Source organism: Cygnus olor, chromosome 9 (genome assembly GCF_009769625.2).
Source record: "Cygnus olor isolate bCygOlo1 chromosome 9, bCygOlo1.pri.v2, whole genome shotgun sequence".
In the NCBI taxonomy this organism is placed as follows: Eukaryota; Metazoa; Chordata; class Aves; order Anseriformes; family Anatidae; genus Cygnus; species Cygnus olor.
Genome location: NC_049177.1, coordinates 19,698,476 through 19,713,947, shown reverse-complemented (window position 1 = coordinate 19,713,947; position 15,472 = coordinate 19,698,476). Strand labels below are relative to the sequence as shown.

At 41.0% G+C, this 15,472-nt stretch overlaps 1 protein-coding gene across 12 annotated transcripts in view; it reads right to left on the bottom strand.

Annotated features, from left to right (window-relative positions):
• The window catches only part of TBL1XR1 (TBL1X receptor 1), a 108,625-nt gene that overhangs the window by 49,311 nt on the left and 43,842 nt on the right, over positions 1-15,472 (bottom strand). For all 12 annotated transcript variants that reach the window (XM_040567709.1, XM_040567714.1, XM_040567706.1 and 9 more), the window contains exon 2: positions 11,538-11,602. The gene's annotated coding sequence lies outside the window, so the exon portion shown is untranslated. The remainder of the gene's footprint in view (positions 1-11,537; positions 11,603-15,472) is intronic.

Below are 15,472 nucleotides of genomic sequence, written 5' to 3'. Positions count from 1 at the left end.
AAATCTGCTAAGCTTTCTAAAATGTTATTCAAAAATAGATCCAAAACATTATTTTCTACCTCAGGTGAAACAAATTTGTCTGCCTATTCAGAATAGCAACATTCAGCTGAGAAAGAGGCAGCCTGTAAGCATGCCGCAGCAGACATTGAAAATACAGCTCATTTTGTCAGGAAGAAAACTGAGAGCACTTGCAAGCAGGGAAAAGTTTGTAGGACTTTCTAGACCTATTGCAAATTATATTTATACACACACACACACATTGTATTTTGAGGCACTGGAATAAGACAACAGCAGATCCATTTTTGTTCCTGTTTACATTGAGTAGCCAACTATTTTAAGTCTGAATGCAGAATCCCAGCAATGCAATTAAAAACGGACCCAATTTTAGACCCAAATTAACTGTGTTGACATGGCAGCATTCCTCACAGCACAGCACTGTGTTACCAAGTCCACCCCTATTTACTCTGTCCCTCAAATCAATTTGTAACACAGGAATCTGAACAAAACCAGGGCTGCTGGAAGTCACTTGGAGGAAGGTGACCAGCATGTGCTGGGGAGCAGGTGGCAACCCGTGTGGGCGTGCGGGGCAGGAAGAGCCAGAGCAGCCCACGTGCAGACTTCACAAGGCTGATCTGCGTGGCGAAACAACAGACAGCAAGTGCACTACAAGGCTGGAAGGCCAGGGTTATACAAAACCTGAAAAAACCCTGTTAGTCACCATCTTTACTACCCGAGTATAAATCACAGTATGCACTGATACAAACCCTTACAAGAATTGTGATGTGATTATGTACACTTGGATAAAATGGAGGTATGCGAAAGGTCTACCAAAACCCATGGACGATTAAAAAGCAACACATGCAACATACCATGGGATTTCACTCATTTCACTAACATTTTTCTATTTCACGCAGCTCTCTTTGCTCAAGGAACCTTCACAACGATTAAAACCAGACATTATGAACGTTATCACCACTATTTGAACAACGGCAGCATCCAAAAGACCCCTTTTCAAGATCGGGGCCCCATTGTGCTAACATTGCATAAACATATAAGACTTAGTTCCTGTGCTGAAGAGATTGTAATCTATCCAGACAAGGTTGATAAACAACATAAAAGCAAAATGTCAACAACCAAAAAAACCTCCTGCGCGGGACTTTTGTTGTTTTGTTTTAATATATTTTCCTTAGACCATCTGCTCCAATCTTTCTTACTGATCAAGGTCCTCCAAATAGCCTGCATCTCTGCTGCTGCTGATTATGTCCTCCTGGCACATCCAATTAGGAAAAAGTGTTTTAACAAACATGCAAAAAGCATCCAACACTCTTCAAAGATAAAGAAAGTGCTGAGATGTAACACAGCTTTTCTTGTCACTCCTAAAGCGCTCGTTGTTTCTGAGTTAGGATAAATATATTGTTGAATATTGCCATCTTTATCTGAAATCAATAATATCTTCTCTGGGCCATGAAATGAAATACTTTCGTACTGCAACAGGGCTAAATGCTAACCCTTGGCTTATGTGCTGGAAAGCTAGATAAGGAGCTATGCAACAAATCTATCCTGTGTTTGGAAAAAACCGACCAATACACAACTAACAGTGACAGTGCATATTTCTGTTATTTTAGCAGCCACGTACCAAACAGCCTCCTACAGACGGGTCCTTCCCCTTGTCCCCACGCTCCCGGCAGAAACGTGAGCGCTGAGCTAGACTCAGCGGGCAGGGAAGTGCTTGGAGGGAACAGGCGGCAGGAGGAGGGGAAAAGGCATCACAGGAACAGCCACTGCTTCTGCTCTGGGCTTTGGGCTGAGCTAGGGGATGCCTTAATACGCAGCTCAAGCTCTAGAAAGAGATGGCGAGGCAAAATTTTATACGTGCTGTCTATCTAGAATTCTTTCTTCATTTGTCAAATATCAAAATAATAGATTTAGATTCCCCAAACAATTTCCTAGGTGTGACCGAACTCCCCCAGACTGCCTGGATTTGGTTGCAGGTGATGAACAAGATGCCTTTCCTACAGGGAAGTCCACACATCGGATCTCCCAGTCGCCTCTCCCATTGCGACTCGGTGCAGGAAAGCAGCACAACGCTCTGGCTTGGGGGATTTCTCAGCATCCGCCTGTCACTCCAGACACAACCACTCCCTTCCCCCTCTCGGCATGTTCCTGCTTTTCTACAGCACTGCTCTTTTTGCTTAACCCGAGATGTTTGCTATGAAACTCGGCATACGTGGCCAGTCAGGGGGCTCTCTGCCCTACTGACGAGTCAGCCGCGCTTAAGCAACACGCTCTTCACTGCAAGTGTCTCCCCTACCCAATCCTTTAACTGAGCTTCCTAATTACACCGTTCCCGTCACAGGATTTCAATGCGTGATAGCAGAGGCACTGGGTAAGTGCTCTGTGCATTTAAAGTAGAGTGAACCATGAAATCGCTCTTCAAACACCCTAGAAGCACGCACGCAGTAGCTGCGCAGTGTCACTGCTCACCTCGGGCACAGCATGCGGCGAGCTGCTCGTGTGAACGCGCCGCGGCGTTATCTTCCCAACTGCTCTACGTGATACCGAGCTCACACAAGCCATCCAAGGAAGGACTATGAACACCAGGCAGTCACGTTTTCCCCACTTTTGCTCCCGAACAGGCCCTTTAGTTGACCTCTAGGCGGTTTTCAGGAGTGTAGCCAGCAGAGACAGGCAAGGAAGGGTTAGGTGTGTTTGTGTGTAACCGATGTGACATGCATTCGTTTCGCAGTGGAAGATTCCCAGGGAAGTGTCACAGTTCAAAATACGAATGAGCACGCTGCCAGGACAAGGAAAAATGGAAGCAAGGGTGTTATTCTATGACCTACATCTCCTCCTAGGATCCCAATGCCCCTTTCCCTACCCAGAACACTGCCTACAAACCACAGTGGACTTTCCACTGGATGAGTTACAAGTCACAAAAGTATGCAGAACAATTAACTTTGCTTAGGCTGCAATGCGTTTTTCTTCAAAAGCAAGCACTGGGGTTGCTAACTTATGAGACTTGCATACTTGAGATCTTTTTAAGTAGATGTCACCCACAGCTGTAACTTGGCACTTCCAGAGCCACTCTGCTCAAGCTTTGCCTTTGCTGACGTTTCTCCACTCATGCATAATGCAAAAAGTCCCACATTGATCTTGGGATAACAACAGAAGCTAAGGAACCCCAAACAAGTATTTTTGCTATCGGTCTGCTATGTACAGATATCATGAATTCTCTTTGGATGGCTTCAGACTTAAGTACGTAACACTCCCTTTTCAAAGTATAAATGGAAAGACATTAACATAACTGATTAACATAAGCAGTCTTCCAAATCAGACCAAGAAAAAAAAAGTAAAAGAGTCCAAGACCTGTTACGTGCTTCTGAATTTGCTGAGCTACGGCGTTAACATTCATTCTGTTGTTTTCTCCCAGGGCCACAGGACAAAAACTGCTCCCTAACAGGAGGGCATAATTTACAAGTTAAACTTAACTAATTCAGCAGAACATAGCTGAAAGGCAGCTGATGCAGGTAACAAACATTAAGCTCCCTTATCTTTCAAAGGCAAAAACTGTTATGCCACAAACAAGTGCTTGCTAGGAAGACCAGTGTGCAATAACAAGTGTCCGTCTCAAAGCTAGTGAGTTTTTGTTTTGTTTTGTTTTTTTTTTTTTGACCTCCCTTAATATTATTAGAAGATTATCGCAAAATCTTTCTCCCTTAATGGATGAGATCTGTCTTCTAAATTCCAGGCTGAATATACTCCTTGCCAAGATATATTCATTTCTTCTTGTCCGTCCTAGTGCTGTCTTCAATCTAACATAAAAAAACAAACATACTTGTACTCACTGAAGTGTTTGACAACCCCTCGTATATGTAGAGAAAGTAATTATATCTGCCTCCCAGCGTCCTATTGTGAGACAAACTCTGCTCTTCCCTCATCATCTTGGTAGTCCCCTTCCACACCTGCTTCACTTTACATTCATCTTTCTTGGACAAGGTCTACCAGCAATGTTACACAAAGGGATTTAGCAGTGCTGCCTTGCACGTGAGCAGCATAAACACTTCCCTATTCCTACCATAAGCCCCTCTTCACCTTACAAATCTTACAATTACATTTTTCAAAGCAACTTGTATGGTTATCTTCCATTTAGAGAAAAATCTCAGCATCTCTAGCACAGTTTCCACTTGCAATTTATATAATTAACAATAACGCTTCCTTGGGTTCAAGCACCCTTACCTACTCCTCAGGTTACTTCCGAAATCCCAGATGGTCAGTCTCCAGAAAATATCTTCTGGGCCTCAGCCATATCTTGGTTAAATCCACGCTGACGGCTCATTAGTAGAATGATTTATCAACTGTTGCAAGAATAGCTGTTATAAATTTGCTTTCTATGTAAATCAGGTTCCATGCAACTAGAAAGGAATTCCAGCCTTTTCAAAAGCATTTTAAAGTGAAATGCTGACATCAAGTCTTAAGTTCATTTGATTATTTTTCTGTTTATGTTATTAGTAATCAGTTTTTCTGGCACTCTTCTCTGTTCCAGTTCAATCACTCAGTTGAATTACTTGAACTCCTGGTGAACTGCACCAAAAAAGGAAAATTAACTAATGCCTCATTTGATCTTGTGACCATAAAACTTGTGTTTTCATTCCCTCTTTAACCTTTGACCATCTATTTTTCCTGTTAATTTGTGTGTTATGTACCTGATAGTTTTAAATTTGTTTCTTTTATTCATGAAAAAAGAATCCGCTGACAGTTCATCTGCCCTCTATTCATTTTAACTACCACTGACTTTTTTCTAGGTCACCATTAATAAGCATGCACTTAAAATCAGTTCTTCATGGTCCATCTTACATGCACATTGACTAACTGTATTATTCTCTTTACCAGATGTGCATTGCTGTTTTCAGAAAATCTGGTGACTTCACTAACACAAAACAAGCTTAAAAAAAACAGTGAAATGGCTATTTTTATTTTATGAAATTCCATTTGCCAGGTTATTGAAGTTTATATTCTCATGAGGGACTTAACTTCATTTACGTTACTGGTTTTAACTTTTTTTTTTTTGAAACGGATGTCAAATACCTTAAGATATGATAAAACATTTTTAACACCTAAGTAGACCATAATAAAATACTGTCCATCTACAGACAAAAGAAATGAAATGAAAGGGGAAGATGCCGTGAACATCTGTAATGAGGACAAGGAACCCAAACGATGGCTCACATTTGACATCAATACCCTCCGTTTGTGTAAACACTAAATTCATGGACATGGATCCTACACACACACGCACAATATCAACCCTGGGAGGATTCTGATCCCTTGTCCTGAATATGTTCATTAAATCACAGAAGAAAACACATGACCTCCATTTACTCCTATCTTAAATTCTACTGATAGGAAGTACTAGAGGCTTCACATCTAAGTACACGTTTCCAGGTCTGCCATCCATTCTGATGGCCGTGCAGACGTAGGACACCTGGTCTTCGGCGGCTAGCAGGTCTCAGTCTCTCCTGAGCAAATAAAAGTACATATATTCAATGTCATTCCCCCCAGCCTACAGACTTCCTGTTGTTTTGCAGCAATATTCATTATCGCCAGCATCTACACCACTGAAACTAAGGGGAGCTTTTACTTTTGTTGAGTTGAACCAATATCAACTTTCTGTTGACAACAATGAAACCAGGATCATGACCCGACTGCACAAGCGGCATACTAACGTGAAACAGCACTGCTCCTCTCTGGAAGGCAGCACTCGTGTGCTCAGACAGAAGGGGGCCTGCCCTTAGGTCTTCTCTAGAACATCCTACCTCACCTACACCTAATAGCCAGTTACTTTTCTAACGTGCAGCAAACCTAGTCACTATCAAGAACATTTAACGCTACATTTCTTATTCATTTAATAGTACAATTTTTTCGTACAGTCGTTTGGAGTGGAAAAAGGGTCATTCCAGGTTACACGACTCCACCGTGGGCATATGGCAGTGAATCCACAGCAGAAACACAAGATCTCCCCCTCCATAAAACAGATGGCACGCCGATCAAGTCAGATATAATCCAGTGCTAGCTTCATGCTAGCTTCACTACTGCTGCTGCTATTAACTTGTGAACCAAAACCAGTGGAAAGAAGTAAAGACAAAGAAAAGCCCGAGGCAGGGGAGCCAAAGGGGGAGGAAGACGACATGGAAAAAATAAAAGTGGTAACAGAAGACAACCTATTGCATCAGAAACACCCTGTTTTGGGTACGTTTAAGATGGAGAAACTAGGAATGGCAATAGGAAAGGAACAGCAATGGCCCTCATCCTATTACAGAGGACGTTCCTCTAGTTTGATACTGGCCCAGTGCCCTTTGCTCTTGTGATTCACTGCACTGGGCACTTGCCAGGGGCTACATATCCTGGCTGCTTACATAATTACATATTTATGATTCTGCCGAGAATTCTTAGTCAAAGCTGATTTCTGAACTGTAAACGCTTACAGAATCAGCAGAGAAAGTTCTCCAACAAATGCTACTTCAAAAGAGAGCCACCATTTCTTGTTATTTTTAAAGAGCGGTTTCCTCTTCAGTTGAATCACTCAGTAGTGAACTTCAACTAATGGTAGAAAAAAGGCAAGGGGGTGTTTTCCCTCTGAAACAGAAAGAGATCTTACTTGTGGCTTTAACTTGTTCTTTGTTAAATATATATATATATATAATTAAAAAAAATCCAAAAATATATCAGAATGCCGTTCTATATAAACATTTCTTATCACAGTACACACCTTATCATAGTAGACAGTCAGTATTTCCTCTATCATATTACTAGCACTTCCTTTTTCAGTGCATACGCCACTGGATCAGCTTATTCATGCTGATCCAATAAATACGATTTATGGATGAACACTCTGGAACACAATTTTTCAGCTGTAACCAATTATCAGACAAAAAAACACTGCAATCTACCTTTCTTCATTGATAATAGCATCCATTGATTTGAGAAGGAGAAAAACAGTCCAAAATTTCATGTCAACACTCAGTTTAGACTATTTCAGGAACTGCTAGAAATACATATATATAATTTCCTTTTAAAAGCGTACTCCACAAGCTGTACAGCCAAATCCCTCAAAAATAAATTTTATGAGCATTTGTAGGCTCTACCATTGAAAACACTATCAAGCTTGGTTAGCTTTACGCACTCAAGTATTTCTTTCTTACACCTCAAAAGAACAATTCCTACACCTGAAGTCACATGTACACACATACATATGTATTTGAAGAATAAAGGCCTTACTCTTGCAGAGCTATTTATTTTCAAGCAACTATTCATGGGTCTTGTGTCCAATGTCTTAAGTACTGCCAAGTTTCATAACCCTTTGAAAGCAGGGGTCACGGTTTAACAAACACCCACCTTCTCTCTCCGCTCTTTAAAGCTCTACCACTCTTTAAAGGTCTGTCCGTCCACAGAAACTCTTTCATATATACATCTGACAGTGCCATGGCATTTAGCTTCTGTTGAACCAGTCTTTGGGCCTATTATTATTTAGCTCTCCCATGACTTGGCCTAAAGCTAGCATACAGACTCAGGGCAACGACTGGTAATTTTTCGCTTCCCTTTGCAAACCCCAGGGCCCTGGGGCTGGTGGCACAATCTCCTACTGTTCTTGGCAAGAGGTGGCAGAGGCAGGGCTTCCACGCCTAACCCAACTCTTCCAGATCCGGCTGCAGGCTCCTGCCATCTCCCTTGCTTGCCTTACTCTGCTTGGAACCATTTTAACCAAATGGACTGGCAGAAAGTTAGCCCAACAGGTAGCATTTAGGTGAGTTTAGCTGTTGTGGAACCACAGGTAATAGTTAAATTCATTTACTCCTTCAGCTGTCTTTGAAGGAGTGGAAAGGTCACTGAAGACTCCACAGACGGCACCACAGTAGGGTTCAAAGAGAAAGTCTTGCTGCAGTCTTGGAGAAGTTCTGGCAGATGTCTTCCTTTCACTGAATTTTCTTTGGAGTGTCTTGTTCATCCTGCCCAGCTCCTCCAACCACTCGTGCTGTTTCTGAGCAAAATCCGCTGGGTTTGAAGTTACACTGAAGTGTGGTACCCATGGAATTTCCTGACCTAAGAGACTTCGTGCCTGCAAAGCTGTCCTCCTAAAACAAGTCTCTTACCTGTAAGAACAGTTGCTATAACACACAGTTGGTGTTACACCTTCAAAACATGGTACGATGTATTCACCTAAAAGTAAACGTCCAGAAGAATGGATTTAAAACACATACAAGTTGTAACGCACACTGCATTTTGTATTCCCCCCAAAGGGCTATGAGGCCATGGACTTCGCTGCGATGACCCTGCCTTTCTGGAGACTCAGCAACTCTGCTCACTGCGTATCCTCACTTTGCCTGTGTCAGCTTGTAATAAACGGTAACATCCTTTATTTTCTTCTGCAGGGAGACCTTTTGACGGGTCAGTGTGTTGATTTTTGACTTGGTCAAACCATCCATGCAGTAAAAGAACCTGGAAAGAGTGTTTTTCAGGACACCCCTTAACAAGCCTCCACGTTGCCTTTCTTGCTCGATTCCCTCACAGCCCCTCAGGTTACTTCCTGCGGAATTAAACCCATCACAGCAAGCTGCTGTATGGTATTAAAAAACAGGTACTTCCCAGCTTTCTGTAAGTTTCTAGTGTTTCTGTACACTCCTTTAAATAGCTAGACACACATATGTATGTGTATACACAAACACACCTGTATATAGCCACGTATTCATGTATATATACACACACACACGCAAACGCAGGCACAAAAAAAGAAAGGAAAAGAACACTAATTTCATAAGACAAAGGCAAACTGTCTCGCTTCTAAAACTCACAAGAGAAGCCCTGCAAGGTACAAAGGAAAGTATCTCTCAGGTAAGCTAGCTCTTCTACCACATAACAAAAAAAAAAAATAATTTGCTAAAACATTTATGGAAAATTTGATCTGATCTTGCCCTTAGGCCAAAGGTCCAGGACTTTTGATTTTTATTTCCAACACATTCATTAACCCTTGTGACCTTCAGTAAGTACCCCATTAGCAACCTTGAAATTAACCTTTGAAATCCTAGAAAAAGTAGTATTATATACTAATTTGCCTCACCCTTGAGGCCTTTTTTTTTTTTTTTTTTAAACTTTCACATCTTTCCTTTAAGATGCCAACTTACTCCACCTTACACATAGATCACAGCACCACTCTGTTTTAAAAGACTTGATCACAGCATAAATATGTGATTAAAAACAAAACGCTAACAATTCCGACGTTTAAGGATTAACTTATATTTTACCCTGTTTATGTGATTACACACCATATTCTATGGAAAAAATAGCATCTTTTAATCATCTTTAAAATAGTAAAGCAAAGAAAAACCAAAAGAGGATGTATGACTTCTGCATTTTAGTGTTGTTCTTTTTTTCCTCTGTATTTTAGTGGTGATTTTTTTTTTTTGACTAAGAAGAAATGGAACTGACAGTCATGATTAACAGACTGATCAAAAATGCCAGTATCATTTCTCAAGGGAATCAGAAATGCATTTCTGATTGAAATATACATATTGAATCTGGGAAGCCACGTTAAACAAAACACTCTGGGAAGAACACAAACTGCTTTCTTCAGGTCAACCCGTCTCATACTTTGTCTACGCACATCAAAGAGAAAAACGTAATACAAACCTGTGAAAGTAATTTTTACTATAAGCCAGAGTAAGATACGATTACTTTGGGGATGATGATTAATGTGTCTAGCTTGGCTCTTAAATCTACATTCAAACTGTTTCAAAGTTTTAATTAAGAGATGAGTAATTGTTTAGGAATCTCCAGAATAGGAAAATAAACCCTCTTATAACAAATGCAGCTCTTAAAAAAAGGAGTGAAGAGTATTTCACTTCACTACAAGTAACAGTTGAGTATGTTTTATGATCCCTGTAACAACTAGCGTGCCCTTGAGACTGTGCAATTCTGAATTTCTAACATAATTTGCAGGGGGAAAAATAGGACAAAATGCAGTAACATTTCAAATGCACTCTCTCAGTATTTTAAAATTTTATGAAGTATAAGGACTAGGTTAATATGGAGTGAGTCATGTTTTTAAGAGAAGCAGTAACACCAACCTGTATTTCTAATCATAACTAAAAACATACTCAACTAATACAAAATAAAAGTAAATCAGAGTAGCTTTCTCTTGGAAAAAGGTCAACAACAACAATGAAAACTTAGCAATAATAGAAAAGGTTGAGCCCACTGCTAGTTTCAGTTTCAGAAAATTAAAATGCCAGGCTACGTGACCAGGTAAAAACGGCGCCTTCTCACTCAACAAATCTGTTCCCAACAGCTGAAATCCATCCCAAGTGAATATAAACTTTACACATATAAACTGGATTTTGAGCTTAAACATCAGGCTATTAAATGACATACACACTTGTGCAGATCTTCTGATTTCAGAGTTATATTTGCTTTGCTTAGTGGCCAAATACATGCTGCATTACATTTCACTCCATGATGTTCTGAAGAGTCAAGAGAATCACTTGGTGCATTTCAAAGTAATCAGTTACATCCACACAAACTCTGAGTGTCACTTTGCTCACAGGACAAAGACAGCGGAGTTGCAAAGGTATCACTGATTTACAGATTCTTTAGATCCATGCTGCCCCCCAAAACAAAGGAATCCACATAATCTCTCGGATCCCAAATTCAGTTTTGAAGTTTGTGGTTAGAAATACCATCCCTTAGGTTCTGCACTCAACATAATGATCTAGAGATGCCCGAAATGCAAGCTGGCAAATTATGCATTTATTTAAGTCTAACACTGCATTTAACACCCTCATAATACACCTCACATGTAACAACACAAGATACCAGAACTGCTGAAAGACTATTTGAATGTAATCAAAGCCAGAGCATTAAATTCAAGTCCTCTTCAGAGTTCACCTCTGCTTTTCACCTGCACTACTATTAGAAACCATAAATACGGTCTGCAAATACCATCCTCCAATAATCTAAAACATTTAATAATATTCCAGAGATGAGAGTAAGAAGGTCACAACAACCAAGCCTATTTCTAGAGGAGCTAAGATTTTAACTTCACTAGTCTTACACTGCCAAACGCACTGAAGCAAAATACACCTGGCACTGTGTAGATTTGTAATAGGAGAAACTGTTAGTATTGAAACAAGATGCAGAGAGCACCCAAGGGGAGGCAACGGAGCACTCAGCTCATCTACAGCTTGCCCCGAACAGGCTTTTGGCCAAAAGAGGAAGCAAAAACAGTTACCAACAGGATGAGCTATGTCATTGTCAAGTCACACTTCTTGCTTCAAAATTAACATGCTGCCCTACTTTCCACAGGGTAAGAGAGAAACAATTTTAGTATTTTGTCAAGCAGAATAATGGTCTAGATTTTTCTTAGGAAAAAAAAAGTCTTCAACTTAAAAAAAAAAATAGCCACACTAAAAATACGATTTGCAACAGAAGCTGTCTTACATTTGCAGGAAGGAACCACACCACCATTAGTCAGTTAAGAAGGTACTTACCATTGGCAGTGCATTGATATGAGGAAGTTTTCCTTTCAGGTATCTCTTGCCACAATAGGGTGATGCTGAAAAAGAAATAAGGAGACAAAAGAGGAAAAATTAATATTTATTCTTTTGAAAACAGTGATGTTAACATTAGTATTATCAAGCACACACCCGCATGGCCCTTGCAGCCTACTCTGTTTAAGCAGCTGAGTTATCACCACTGAATTTGTATACAGCCTAAATCAGCAGTGATCAGGAACAGAACAGCAAGCAGAGCTGGCTTTTTGCATATATCCTGCCACATCACAAGAACTGCTCCTGCGGGGAGCCTGAAATACAGACCTTTGAACAAATAAGCCTGTTGAATGAACACTTAAACCATCAGACCTCTAAGACAGTTGCACCCATTCAGTAGGAGCATGCATAAACAAAACAACCTGTGTATAAAAATCCCGATGTCTGGATTTGCCTTAACTTTCCAGAAAAGGCTTTGGGAAGCTAACTAGGCAAAATAGGCAGCTTAAAATATCTTTTGCCCATGCCAAATCTCTTCTGGAAATAAACTTCAGCTACTGACTTCTAAACACCCTGAAAAGCCCCAAACAAAAATTAACATTCCAGTGGTTTGACTGAGGACCTCTCCTCCAAAACAGTTACATCCCCTGAGAAGCGGTTTGGAAAAAAAAAAAAAAAGGATCTGTTTTCCTAACACACTTGCACTAAATAACTCAGTTTATGTACACAGGTGTGCCCATGCACCCAGACAGTTTATCACCTCCTGCAGTGCCCTCAGTAACTGAGAGAACAGCTCACCCTAGCTGCTAGCTACATTTGACGTGTACATAACAGAAGTCTTCCCAGGGGAACATTCAAGGGAAATCTTTCCCATCTTCAAAAACAGAAGAAAAAAATAGTCCAAAAATTCCACACTCTCCTACGTTTTAGTAATTTTCTTGAAATGTCAATAGTAATTATTTTATGAACCTAACGATAAAATAGATAAGTATAAGCACTCTTCAAGTGTGTTAACTCCATGCACAGCAGTACCCACTTTTATGCATCAACAACAAACAATTTTTATTCACACTAATATTTATGAGTGATTACTCTCCATACAAATACTTGTACACTATGTTTCTTGTTAGCACATAATTTAATCACCCACTCAAAAGAGCAGAAAGGGGGACAGATGGACATGGGTGATTAATAAAGCATTACCCGTTTAATCTAAAAATAGGCTATTTACAAAACATCTGTAAACTTTTCAAAAACTTTTACTATGAGTAAAGAGTAACTACAGCTTCCAGGCCTCATGATCAACACAGAGCTCTTGCATGCCATTTCCAAGCTCAACTAGGAAGAGATGGCTTATTATAAAACCATTTTCAGACCCAGTCAAAAAAAAAAAAAAGACCTGCAGCAATTGGGCGTATTTTATTCTTAAAACATCCGACCGTGCCGTCAAGGCAGGCAGATTCGTAACAGCACAGGAGAGGAGCTGCTGCAGAGGATGCTGAAGAATGCAAGTATGCAGGGAATTGAAAGAATTTGCAAACATGCTCTTTTTCCCTTGCTTAGCTGTGCTGGTACCGCAGAAATTATGTAAATAGGCTGAGGAAAACTCCACTCGCCAAGTGGCATGGTTTCCCATACAGAGCTAGTCTGAAAGTTTGTTTTTCCCTGAGTTGTGGGCCAGCACTGAGGAGAAGGCTTTAGCAGCCCACTCAGCAGCCCCCATAAACAAACGTTACACTTTCCTGCAACCAGAGTTTTCTTTAAAAACAACACAAAGCGCCAGCCAACCACTATCTGCACTCTTTTGAGAGCAGCTTAAATCAGAGCAAAATCTGCGTCCACAGGAAGGCGGAGGAGAGCTGCGCTGCCCACTGCTGAGCGCCACGCTTAGCTTGTGTTACTTCATTTGCGAAGGAAGGTGGCAAACATAAATAACGAGCCAACTGCACAAACATAAACAACCTTCCTCAATGAAAAAAGGCTTTCTTCAGCCTCCACTACACCCAAACCGCCTCCTTCCAACACACCCTTGGGCAACCTGCCACGCGTAGCCCCTGGGCCAGAGCTGGCGAGGGGAGGCAAGGGCCTTCTCGGCCTTCAGCTCCGTCTGGCCTGGCCCTGCCCCGCACAGGAGCTGGAGGCAAAGACCACAGAGAGCAGAGGGCAAGAAAAGAAAGGGTTCACCAGCTCATTCCTCGCTTGTATTAACTGGTTGTAGGCTCTGGTTTTGACTAATTGTGCTTGAAACGACGCTGAAACATTCAGAAAACACTGCCATGTCCTTCTGCAGAGTCCAATACTGAGTACAAATGCCTCGTCAGCAGCTCTTTTCCTTCCAAATTTATCCTATTGGATTTTGTTATTTTGGCACGCGCCTTGAAATAACGCAGGTGACGGCTGTAATTTATTGATTTTAGCCTCTCTCTTTATATACTGACCTGTTATAGTGATTTTAACTGTTACTACACTTGGTCACCTGTTTCACTATGTGACACCTAAAAGTAATCCACCAAATGCCCTTGAAGCTGATAAAACACCAGTTGAAAAAGAAATAAGACTTGGCTGGCATTTTCCAAAAAAGACCATCCTGCAAGATGGTCGGAGATAACAACACGAAGTATCTTTGGCCATGAAGACAACGCTGCAGGGCACCAGGCAGCACATGTCCACTTACAAACCCACCGTGCGCCCTTCCCTAACACTGTTCCTTATGTGGCTCCAAATGCAAACAACTCAAAACGAGGATTTCTCTAAAAGCTACTTGCACAAACTTGTCACTGATTTCCTCTACAAGTGCTGCCATTTACAATTTCTTCCCTCTATCCACCACACAAAGAACCATGGTGGGAAACGCTGGGTGAGCGCGATGGCTGGGAGAAGGCAGCTGTGCGAGTTCGGGACCACTTCTGCTCATCTTGCGTGCTCCCTTTTCTTCTAATCCTCTTCGAATCACAGTGTTTATACTGGATTCTGAGATTTTTTTGTGCTATTTGAGCTTTAACAACAAATTTACTCGTTAAACGTTGTGCTTTGTGAATTACAAAAGCCTTCCAAGGACCCGCCATCTTTTCTACTAAATTCTCCTCCATTATCCCGCTTTTATCTGGCCTCGGTATCTGGAAAGAGCATCCCAATCAAAACGGAATTAAAAATAACTAAATCCTGGATATTCCCCCCAGTAACTAGGCTGCAAAAAGCATTAGACAATAGCTTTAAAAGCCTAAATTGAAAACTAATCACTCCATTGAATCCTTCCTTTCATTTGGTTAATAGGCATATACAAAACTAGCGGTGATTCTACCACTGCCATGCTTGGAACATAAACAGAGAGAATCAAAAGTTATTTCTTGTAATCGCACTTCCATGATGATCTATGGGAATTTTTTTAAACAATTCAGCACTTCTACAGTAACATCTGCTTTTTGGATGCGACACGGAAGCCGAACTGAGATAAACGCCAGCTCAAAAAAATTAAAGAAACAAGTATGTATGAGTGGGAAGAAGAAAGAAAAAAAACAGGACCACATGCAAGACGGCATTGAAAGCTGTCATCACCTGCAACTGGCTGGTAGCAAGAGTTTCTCCCCAGGGACATGCAGCAGGCAGCGATGGCCCCAGGGCTCCTCTCGGGGTCCCGCGGCCATTTGACACAGAGCTGCAGCAGGGAGCACTCACAGCACCCCACAGCTCCCCCACAGAGCACCCATCCACCTGTTTTCCTAAATTCTATCTGAAACAGCTTTTCTCTGCTATTAACTGAAAAATTATTTCCTAATCTTTGTTCTCCTTTTAGGCCTTTATTATGTCAGAAATAAGCAAAAAGCTGATGCAAGCTAACTTTCTGGATTTTTAGAAGAAACATCTTATATATACACTTGTATCACGTAAGAGCTGCACAACTTCCACATCTCAGAAATGCTCTTTCATACACCAAA